The following is a 12,104-nucleotide window of genomic DNA, read 5'->3' as shown; positions in this document are numbered from 1 at the left end:
GGAAGAAAGAAACAATTCCGAATCTAAGAAGAAATTATTCCTGACCTATCTCTATTTCTTTTCCTGTCATAAGAATGTTAGAATTTTTGAAATTACTCTTATATCTTCTTATTTTCTTAGATATCCTCATGGCTCACAGTTTCTCTTGAACATAAAGTTGTTTTTTTTTTTTCCCTTACCAATACTTTAGGAACCATTTGCAGCAACAAGTGTAAACATTCTTTTATTTAATGTCACCCAAAGGCATGAGTTTGTAAAACCAGTGGATGATATGTGTCATACATAATTTATTTTAAATGAATACATCTATTTTTAAAATATAGGACTCATTTGCTTCAGTTAGAAGACCTAATCCATGCACTACTCTGGTAAATTTCATTATAACTGTTCCCAATTTCCAAAGAAACAAACTGAGGTTCAGAAAGTTTGAATTAATGTACCTTCTGCAGTTCACACATCTAAGAGTTTTACCTGTGACCTTGGAATTGTCTCTTCCAACACTCAGTCCTGCTTTCCTCAATGAAACACAGTTGTTTGTGTAGGTAAATGTCTATATAAGAAATTCACATGTAGTCTCAAGATTTACTTTGTCCTTGGAGAACAATAAAGCCAACTTTGTTGTAACCTTTCTGACTTGTAGCAATGTATTTCAGCAGAAATGTTCCTGTATGAACTCAGAAAATATCAGGGCATTCTATGTTACTATAATATCTTTGTGAATCAAAGCTTCTCTGATTATAACTGTCCAACTCTGGCTTCTTCCTACACATGTTCTTTCTCAAACTCACTGGTCATCTGAAGCTGTTTCTCCCATAATCTGCCATGCAGAAAAGTCATATATAACACCTATTTTGGGGGTTGACTAACTGTTCTGACTTCTGCATGGATGTCTCAAATTTCTAAGAAATAGAACCGTTTTCCCATAAAGTCTAGGTCTGGAAGCTGATGTAGTCGGCCCTTGATCTAGTAAAAATGATCAAGTTTTCATTGCTGGTAAAAAAAATAAACATTTTTACAGACTCCAGACTAAATAAGTTGTGATTCACTTTGTCTTATAATAGATAGGAGATAAAGATACTCCAGGAATAAGAATGGGAGCGGTACTGAGAAAATTGTCATTTTTTTCTAAGGTAAAAGAAGGGGTTTGAAGGGAAAACTAAGGCCAGTGTTTCTGTCTTTGAGGGGTGAGGAGATCAATGAGATTATAAATTGTCAACAGCAAACTTGGAAGGTGTAGGAACTAAAGGAAGAGATGTAAGTAAGCCTGACATCCTCAGTAGAGAGTATTACTGATTTGTAAATAGTTTAGGGATTGTTAAGATGATCCTTGGCATCCATTATCAGGAATCTCTCATGAAGATGGTGCATCTGATTATTCCTAGTGGCCTAAAAATAAAATATCCTAAAAAAGTATATATATATTTACATATATACATATAAATTTACATATATTTTTTTCTTCTAAAACTCTTAGAGAAACAACATTGGAATTTTTAATAAGGTTAATCTGGACACTTAATTCAATGAAATATTAGCCATTATTCAATGAGGAGAGTAAGTGACCCATAGTTAAGGCCAACTATGATGATATATGTTGTTAGGTACTTTACATATCTTAATTCTCTTAAGGCCCATACGGTATCTCTGAATATCATTGTTTGTTTTTTGGGGGGTGGGTACTAGGAATTGAACTCAGGGACCTTCAGCCACTGAGCCACATCCCCAGCCTTATTTTGTAGTTTATTTAGAGACAGGATCAAATTGAGTTGCTTTGTGCTTCATCATTACTGAGACTGGCTTTGAACTCAAGATCCTCTGTTTTCAGCCTCCTGAGCAGCTGAGATTAAAGGCATGGGCCACTATGCCTGGCTCTGAATACTATTTTCTACAAGAGTAAAATGAGACTCAGCAAGGTTCCAAACTTTTGAACTCTACCCTCTGCCATTCTTGTCACAACACTTCTTGCTTGTGGCATGTAAAACATCAAAACATGGACCTGGTCCTTGGCTGTGTTGTTCTCAGATTTCTCTCTGTATTTATTTTGGGGTGACCTTCCTCCCTTTACCTTGGCCTCCACTTTCCAGGTTTCCCACACTCTCTTCATCCTCTTCTTGTCAGGGAAATGTCATCTGGCCATCTCATCCAACACATGTATGCACATCATCAAAAGTGAGATGCACTGGACTCTAGGAATGATAGTTAGTGGTTCAATTTCAAGGAAGTTGACACATGGGTGAGAGAGATGCTTGGAGGAGATAAGCCATGCAGTCAGGGAGGTGGCCTGACACCTTATGGATATAAGGTTGGGAACTTGAAAAGACAAATGTGTGTCTGCAGGGATTTCCCAGATCTTCCATAGCATTAATGTGGTTACTTGAAAGTGGCTCTATGGAAAGTTGCAATCAGGAATTTTGACTTATTTCATTGATTTTTATTTAGTGCTTGCAGTAAATCAGATAATTTCACGGGCTAGATACACAACATGTCCCAATACAAGCAAGTATTATATTTATACTTAAATTTCAACTGGAAGTAGGAGTAAAATAAACAAATAAATATATAATAAATAACATAATTTGTTAAAACAGTAATAAGTATGCCGAATAAAATAGCTTTAGATTGCAATGCAGAATCTAAGAACTGGGAATAGATTTATTTTCTTCTGAAGCATAGCTAGATGCTAAAATTTGTGGAATTAAAAGATGCTAAAATTAGAGGACGAAGAGAGTGTGGGAAACCTGGACAGTGGAGGCCAAGGTAAAGGGAGGAAGGTCATCCCAAAATAAATACAGAGAGAAATCTGAGAACAACACAGCCAGGACCAGGTCCATGTTTTGATGTTTACATGCCACAAATTTTAGTTAGATCCCCCACAAATAAAAAACCACATTATTTTCTATTTCTTAAAAAAATAAGTTACATAATGCAAATATTTATAATAGACATGATATTTCATGTCCTTACATATATAAAAATGGCATATTGGGGAATGAAAATAATCTTACAGATTTTCTACTTAAAGAACAGATGTACATAACATGCATAACAGGTAGATAGTGTGTCTGAGATATTAAAATTCCAGAAGCAGGATGATTAGGGGAACTGAAGTCTTTAACACTTCCTCAGGAGGTTCATAATAAAAAGATAATGTGAAGACACCTGCTCCAATTCATTTCTAAATGGTTAGGTAAAAACATGGAGTAAATGTAGAGAGTAAAGGAATCCAAATGCAGAGCTTAGCCTTTCAGCTCTGAGGGTCATATTTGATAAAATGGAATCACTCTTTTTTCCTGAAAGACTCCTCAGGATTTATAGATGAATATGTTAAAGAACTATGAATAATCTGTGCAATAGGATATGAGTGTAGTATGTCACTATTTTTACTATTGAAGTTGAAAATAATTCAGGCTATAAGTCCAAATATTCCTACATCAAAAATGTATTATTTGAGAATGCTGCTATGGAGTGAGAATTTTTTGGGCTTAGGCACTTAATTTTTTTTTTTTAATAATGGAAACTATCCTGCAAGTAGATGTGACCCAGTTTCAATAATAGTATGAAAAGATGGAGTGGCAGACTAACTGACAGAAAAATTTGATTTTGGAATTGGCTAGGTAGCCTAAATGAGTTATTCCATATAAAATTTCATATTATTAGTCATACATGGTGGTACATGCCTGTAATTCCAGTGGCTCTGGAGGCTGAGGCAGAAGGACCAGGTGTTCAAAGCTGGTCTCAGCAACTCAGAGAGGACCTAAGCCATTCAGTGAGATCCTGTATCAAAATAAAAAATTTTACAAAAAGGACAGGGGATGTGGCTTGGTTGCTAAGTGCCCCTGGGTTTAATTCTTGGTATTAAAAAAAAAAAATTATGAACAGATGGTGACAGTGTGGCCATTCTCTACTGAAGGAGGAGTTTAGTCGTGGAGCAAATAGCTGAAGTGTTAATACTATGGTCTGTTTTTTTGCTTGAGGGGCATCAGCTTGACCTGGCTCTAGTGAAAGAGCCTCTGGGGAAACAGCAATCACTGCAAGTGCGGATGGAATTTACTGGTGCAGTGATTAGTTCGGTCAGTGGAGAAACAGCCACCAAGGGATGCAATTGGAATGATGCATATATGCATATTTTGGAATTCTGTGCCACTTGAAACTGGTGCTCTGTCCTCCTTTACCCCAGGTCTGTTACCAAAGGATGACATTGTTGATGGTGTTCTTCTAAAATGTGGACTGGAAATTGTTTATAAATTAAGCTGAATGTGCGGAATATGGTAGGCACAGTGCCACCAATCATTCTGTAAGCAGATTGTTGTCTGCCCTTTTTTTGTTGTTGTTTGTTGGCAACTTATCCTATTTAGAGGAAATAAATTCTCTGCCATCTACAGTGGATGTTCTATTTAAGTCTGTGGATACTTAGAGCACCTTTTTATAATTGTTCTTTCATTAGAAAGTCTGTTCCTATTGAAACAATGCCCCGTGTGTTTGTTCTCTATGTAGGTCCTGACTTACTTCAGACCTCTAATTTACTGAAGTTCCTAAACTGTAGAAGAAAGTACATGTGAGTACATTCTGGATGGGCTATGTCTTTTGTCAACCTAATGTGATCCTAGACAATTGACTCACACAATTTTTGCCTTCTACTTACTGGGATCATCAGGTACCAGACCGAACCTTGAAGGTAGTTTTGAAATTTTACTTGAGTATTAGACATGTTTCCTGTTAATTTGAGGAATGAGTTTGAAGTTGTGGAGATAATTGAAACCACCTAACATGTACACAATTATGTTTAAAAGTGTCAGTATTCATCTCTTGTTCTATTTATATGCACAAACAGCTCAGGAAAATGAGCCTTGAGCTGTCAACAATTTGCAGTTTGATTTACATTAATCTCTTTTGGCAAGTTGTCAAAAATTAATATTACAAGGAGGATTTGATGGTAGTGATTCAACACCAAATTAAGAGTTCTAGGTATGGTGCAGCTCTTGAATTTGGTTAAAGCATATCTAAGAAAGGAAATGTTACAGATGAAAGATGGTAGATAGGATTTGAGTCAGGATGCCAGAAGAGTAGCCATGCCCAGAAAACGACACTCTTTTTTCTGCAGGCAGGAACTGGCACCAGCAGTGCTTGGGCTTCATGGTTCAATGCCATTTTCCTCAGTTGAACTCCATTTTATGGATTCAATTAAATGTAATTAAATGATGAGTGTGTACTAATGTAGAACAGTATTAGAAATATGACAAAAACATAATAAATTAGCCATCCTTAAGCATCTCCAATAGGAAATAAAAACAACATGCAACTGGAATAATAGTATGAGCCAAGAACATAAATGAATTGTTGCTAATATGATCCATATAGGTGCTCAGTAATAAAGATCAGGATGACAGTGATGAAGCTGGTAGAGGGGAAGAAGTAACAGATAGAGAAGGAAAGGAGAAGATTTGCTAACAGGGCACAGGCAGAAGTAATAGAAAGCTGGGAGTTACATTGATTTGCCAACTCAGGCTGCATAGGGATGGTATCAGCTAGGTTGTAGATCTGCGTTTCTGGAGCAGATAAAGATGCTTAGGTCTTAATTTTCTTTATAAGCGCATCTGAAAAATGATTAGAATACTTGGAAAGTTTGTTAATGGTTGTAATTCTGAGTTTTACAATTGGAATAGATAGATGATTGATGGATAGAAATACAGATGCCAAGCAATTGAAATTATAATAAGATAAAACAAGATGGATTGTTATTAGCATTAATTTTGGAACTTGGAAAATCTGGAATAGAATTCAACCTAAGTATTTACTAGTTTTAGGAACTTAGTGTCATTATATTTCAACTTTTTAAGTCTCATTAACTAATCTCTAAAAGGAATATTTCATGGGATATTGAGACATAGTAGGGACTAGTTGAATATAAGAACTATACAATAATAATAATAATTCAATTTTTGAGTTGAATTGAACATAGAGGGAAAGAGTATAAACCACAATAAATAGAGTCCTTCAGATAGGACTTGTTTCAGTTCTTCAACTAGCACATTCTAAGTATTCTATATATATGAAATATATCGATGGAAATTCACATATTTTCTGAGATCTTGGGTGAGAGAAATGAAGGTCAACAACCTAGCATGATCATCCAAAAAACAGACAAACAGGAGCTGAGAGAAAAGTTTGCATGCAGGTGGTTATTTTAGAAAACTGAATGGAAGTACTGGAGAGAATGAGACAGGGAAATAAAAGAATGTTAAGCTGGTTCCATTTATCCATTCATCCATGGACTCCTATCTAGCCATGGTCAGTGGATTCCCCTCAGGTGTTAATGTCTCCTTGTCCACAGGAGTAGGTGTGTGCAACCAGGATGAAGTTGAGTTTATTAAGTGTCTCAGGCACAAGCAGTGGGACAGAGAGCAAGAGTTGTGCGGTGGGAGGAGAAGGTGCTGAGGGATCAGTAGGGTCAAGCTGCTGTCAGGTTTTGATTATTAACTGGATTCTGTGGCAGCAGCTGGAGACAAAGGCAGGTTAGGAGGGTCTGGGAGAGCACCCCCTAGTGGTTGCTTATTAAAATGATAATCCTTCTGCAGATTTTCCAGTGCAGAGTGACATGCTGTCCTCAGCCCATATTCAATGGAGAATTCAAACAACGTGACTGAATTCATCCTTTTGGGCACAACAAAGAATCCAGAGCTGAGCAAAAATGCTCTCTGGTTTGTTTCTAATCATGTATGTGGTCACAGTACTAGGAAACTTACTCATCGTGATGACCGTAAGTGCAAGTCAGAGTCTGAAGTCGCCCATGTACTTTTTCCTTGCTTCCTTGTCCCTCATGGATGTCACCTACTCTTCCGTCATTGTCCCCAAGTTGGTCGTGGACTCCCTCTCTGAGAACACTGCCATCTCCCTCAAGGGCTGCATGACCCAGCTCTTTGCAGAGCATTTCTTTGGAGGTGTGGGGATCATCCTGCTCACCGTGATGACCTGTGACTGGTACATGGCCATCTGCAAGCCCCTGCACTACAGCAGCATCATGAGTCCTCGAGTGTGCTGCCTGATGGTGGGAGGGGCCTGGGTGGGCGGATCCATGCACGCAACAATACAGCTTCTCTTCATGTACAGAATACCCTTCTGTGGCCCCAATGTCATCGATCACTTTATGTGTGACTTGTTTCCACTTTTGGAGCTGGCCTGCATGGACACCCACATCCTGGGTCTCTTAGTCATCCTCAACAGTGGGGTGATGTGTGTGACCCTCTTCCTCATCCTGCTTGCCTCCTACATGGTCATCCTCTGCTCCCTGAGTTCTTACAGCTCTGAAGGGAGGCACAAAGCCTTCTCCACATGTTATCTCCCACTTCACGGTGGTGGTGTTGTTCTTTGTGCCATGTATTTTCTTTTATGTGAGACCTGTGGTCACCTACCCCATAGACAAGGCGATGGCTGTGTCCTTTACCATTGTTGAACCAATGTTAAATCCCTTGATTTACACCTTGAGGAATGCAGAAGTGAAGAGTGCCATGAGGAAACTATGGGTGAAGTGAGGGGCCCTGGTGGTCACTAGACTACATTCCATGCAGTGCATTTTCCTTACAAAGTCGATGGAGTCTTATCCTCCCCATAATTCCAATCCACTGGCATAGGCAACCAGATTCATCTTTTTTAATTTTATTTATTCATTGTTTGTTTTTAGTTATACATGACAGCAGAATCCATTTTTAACAGACAAGTCAAGATATTACACACAAGTCCTGTCCAATCATGATATGCCTCTAGGGTCTCACACAAGTACATTTTGTACTGCCTCACCTTGTCCACAAAGTAACACTTTCAAATTGAATTTTATTTTGAATGATCCTAGTATTCCCAAGTTTAGGTTTTTAAATTAATTTATTTAATTCCCCCCCTTTCTTTTGTTTTTGTTTTGGTACTGGGGATTGAACTCAGGGGCACTAGACTACTAAGCCACATCCCTAGCTCTATTTTGTATTTTTTATTTAGAGACAAGGTCTCACTGAGTTTCTTAATAGCTCACGTTTACTGATGCTGGCTTTGAACTTACAATCATCCTCCTTCAGCCTCTTGAGCCACTAGGAATGGAATCTCGTGCCACCATGCTAGTCTTAATTTTCTTTTTGGATGATTTTTCCCAATGCCTTTGCTTTGCAGGTTCCCTGCACTTTTTTTTTTTTTTTCCTCCGAATGAACTCCTGCCAGAAAAGAAAAGTATTTCCTGATGACTTTCCCCACTCCTGCTCTTCAGCTGGCCCCCGCTTCTACACCCAGGTTGTACCCTCAACATCTGCAATCACAAATTATACGTTAAAATACTTCTTGGGGTTCAGGTTCTGTTTCTGGCTCCCTAAATCATAATACTTGTCAAGACAGGGATTACTTTTATTCCTTCTCGCTGTAGCCTCTGTGGTTAGAACATTCCTGGTCACCCAGAATATGCTTAATAAATATTATTGGATGACTCTATGTCCAAAAGAGACTTAAGGGTTTTAAATATTTGCAAATAACCATAAAGAGTGGGAAGGAAAATATTTGTAAGCACTTTTGGGATTAGAATCCCCTCAGATGACATACTGTAAAGTGTTCCTTTTGGAAAGACTTTTCATTTGTTAATGTGCTTTTTAATACAAAGGTCAAAGTATGCCAAAGTTCTCAACTACCTCTTGACACTCTTCAGAGAAGCATAACAAGTTTCACTCGTGATCAAGTTAAGATGCTTTAAAATCAAGGGTCTATGTCTTGAAGTCATGTATTCTCTATGAGACTGGAGAAACTGTATAGACTTTCTTTATTTACTTATTAATTTTATTGGTTCTTTTTAGTTTTGCATACCTAGACCTATTTATTTAATGATGGGAAAAGGATTCTGCTGTTACCTTCAAGATATATATTTACAAATCCAAAGAATGTTCATCTTCTCCCTGATGCTTCCATAAAAAGAACTAGGAAGGCACTGATGGGGTTTCCAGCCACTTCCCTTAATGAGGTACATGGTAAGCCTAAGGTCCTAGCATGGTTTAGCAAACTGTTTCCTTATTAAAACAAATACACATGATATATGTGAGGGCAACAATTTTAGTATGAATTATGATTTCAAATATAGCACATTTAAATCAAATATTTTTTGAAATAAACTATATATGTGCAAGAAGAATCTAGCTATAATAATCCCCAACCATATTTATAACTTCAAGATTCATTTGTTCATTGATAGACAATTGCTGAGTTTATACAAAGTTCAGATATTTTGCTAGGAGCTGGTTTACAGTAGTGAATAAGAAAACTCACCTTCCTTGTGTCTCGGATCTTATATGTTAGTGCAGGAGACAGACAACCTATGAAGATGAAAATCGATGTCATTGAGCCATCACGTGATCAGATCATTGTAATGGAGTAGTGCGAAGGTGACTCGGGGGCTCTACAGAGTGGGCAAGGGGTCTTTCTGGGAGGAATTTTTTAAACAAAATCTGAACGAAGAGAAGAACCATCCTCAAACATATCCCTGGGAAGAGAAAATATATGCAGAGTGAAACCCAAAGTGAGGAATGTGCAAGTAATCAGTGCACTGCTGTTGGGGTGGAGCTGTGGTACCAGGGGAGAGGGGAAAGGCAGGCCAGGCCCTGGAAGACAATGCTATTATTATTAATCCTTAAGTTAGAACAGAGCAGTGGCATCAAAGACTCTATTAGACTACAACTAAAAATCAGATCTTACATGGATTTATAGATGAATTTAGAAATAGCATAAAAATCTTTGCACACAGCTTTCACTTACTGTTTGCTGTATCATTAGAACATAATATTTGCTGCATGATAGCAATATTTTGGAATTAAATACCAGATTCATTTTACATTTCTTTACATTGTCACAGAAGAAGAAAATGATCATGATATGATAATTGGTCTATGTAAGAAATTTATGTAGAGCATTTTCTTAGTTTGATTATAAAGTTAAAATGGAAGAATCAAAATGAGATTTCTAATCTTAAATATTTATACTCTGCTTGATAATTTTTAAGTATCACAAGTAGGATCAGAACTTACATTTTTCTCTTACCACAAAAAAAGCTGTTCTGGTAATCCATGCTGAAAATATTGCTGGCCTTTTCGATTCCCAAAATTTCTTGTCTTCTTTGTTCTATAGATTCCCCCATTTTAATTCACATTAAATAGTTTTACTCAGTATACACATTATTTAGTAGTTCAACACTTTACTTTTTCTAACACATTCATTTCTGGAATAAATCTTAATTTTTCTTATAGTAACTTGCTCTTACCAGTAATAGCTTTTAAACCATATGATTTTCTGTATATTAGAATTTGAAAAATCCAATATTATTTGTGATATAAAGACATAGAAAGGTAGGAACATGAGGGCACTTTAATTGGAACAACAATATGTATTGAAAAGGGCACACATAAAACATAATGGTAACTCTTCTGTTTTGGATATGAGGCATCCACCCAAAGCTCATAGGTGTGACAATGCAGGACTGTTCAGGAGTGAAATGGTTAGATTATGAAAGTTGTGAGGTTGGGTTAATCAGTGAATTAATCCATTGACATGGATTAACTCAGAGGTACCCGTAGGCAGGTGGGCTACAGGTGGAGTAAGCAGATGACTAGGGACCTGCCCTTGGGGTTTTTATTTTATCCCTGGTGTGAAGAACTGTCTACATCCTGATCGACATGTCCTGAACTGCTTTCCTCCACCATGCCCATTTGCCATGATGAACTGTCTCACCTCCAGCCGGAGCTATGGAATCAACCATCTATGAACTGAAAACTCTGAAATCACGAATCCCCAAATAAACTTTTTATCCTCTTTGTTGTTTTTATTCACAGTGACAAAAAAAAAAAGTGTCTTAAACAGAAACTATTAGGTGGACTTGCCTCCTATTTTACAAGAAAACTTAAGCCATCAAAAAAAACTTCTACCCACCCCACCACTGCTTCTACTGTTATCTGTTCACTTAGGTCCTACCTGAAGCTGCACATGAATCATCTGTGTCCCACTTCAGAGCCAGTGAAGCCACTTGGCCTGTGCGCTGGACTTAGGTTTCTCCTCCTTGCTTACACAAGGGTGATGATCTAACACTTGATTTAATATTTCTTCTTTCATTTACATTTCCTTTTCCAAGGGATCATTTATGATAGAAAATAATCGATCTCTTCTCTTGAAAAATCTTCCTGTGACTCCACTTCCTTCATCAGTTACTAACCTTGTGCCCTCTCCTTTATAACAAAACTCAAGAGATCTCCATAATGCTTGTCTCTCATCTCTCTCCTTCTACTTTTCTACAAGCCCTTTTCAGTCATAGTTCCTTATCTAAGACTTTCTGAAAGTCTACTCTGAAGAATATCAAAGGACCCCTGTGTCATTTAATTTAATAGCCATTGCTCATTTCTCACCTGAAAAAAAAAATTCATTAGAAATTCTTAACCCAGTTTTTGTTGACATACTATTTAACAAGGCTAAGATTCTCAAATTAATATCTCCAGCCAGACTTATTTCTTGATGCTGTGATGTGGAAATCCAAATTTCTCCATGGCATTCTCCCCAGAACAGGTAATTTCTCAAACTGAACAATTCCAAGGCTTTCCTCCTGGTTCTACCTTTATTCCCAAACATATTCTACATGCAAAATTTTCTGTCAGTTGACGGCACATTTGGTCTATGTCACATGTAATATCTAGTCTGTCAGGAAACCCTGTGGACTCACCTTTCATCTTATTTCCCCAATTCAATCTCTTTTAATGACTTTTAGAGCCATCACCTAGTTCCAAGCCACTACTGACTTTCCACATGATCTATTCCCTACTCCTTTTACTTTTATCTCAGCATCCCCTACTCTTATATTTGATCCTAAGCACAGTACTCAGAGTTGTCTTTCAAACTTATAAGTCAGGTTACACCACACTTCATGACAATCAGGGTAAAAACCCTTACAATCATTCAAGTTTTGACTGCCACAGTATGGCTAACCCTTTCTCTCTCTGAACTCCTCTCTTATAACTGATCCCTTGGCATTTTCCCTGAAAACTCTGGTAAATTTCTGGTTTTCCAACTGTTAAGATTATTCATTCTAAAAAAAAAAAAATTGG

The 12,104-nt window shown here is 37.4% G+C and overlaps 1 pseudogene; it reads left to right on the top strand.

Moving 5' to 3' along the window:
• The first annotated feature begins 6,618 nt into the window (after window positions 1–6,618).
• LOC124958028 (olfactory receptor 4C6-like) lies at window positions 6,619–7,529 on the top strand (annotated as a pseudogene).
• The last annotated feature ends 4,575 nt before the right edge of the window (window positions 7,530–12,104 follow it).

The sequence above is a fragment of the Sciurus carolinensis genome, chromosome 11 (assembly GCF_902686445.1).
Source record: "Sciurus carolinensis chromosome 11, mSciCar1.2, whole genome shotgun sequence".
NCBI classification, from domain to species: Eukaryota; Metazoa; Chordata; class Mammalia; order Rodentia; family Sciuridae; genus Sciurus; species Sciurus carolinensis.
The sequence above is the reverse complement of the archived record's forward strand: the minus strand, read 5'-3'. Positions and strand labels throughout refer to the sequence as shown.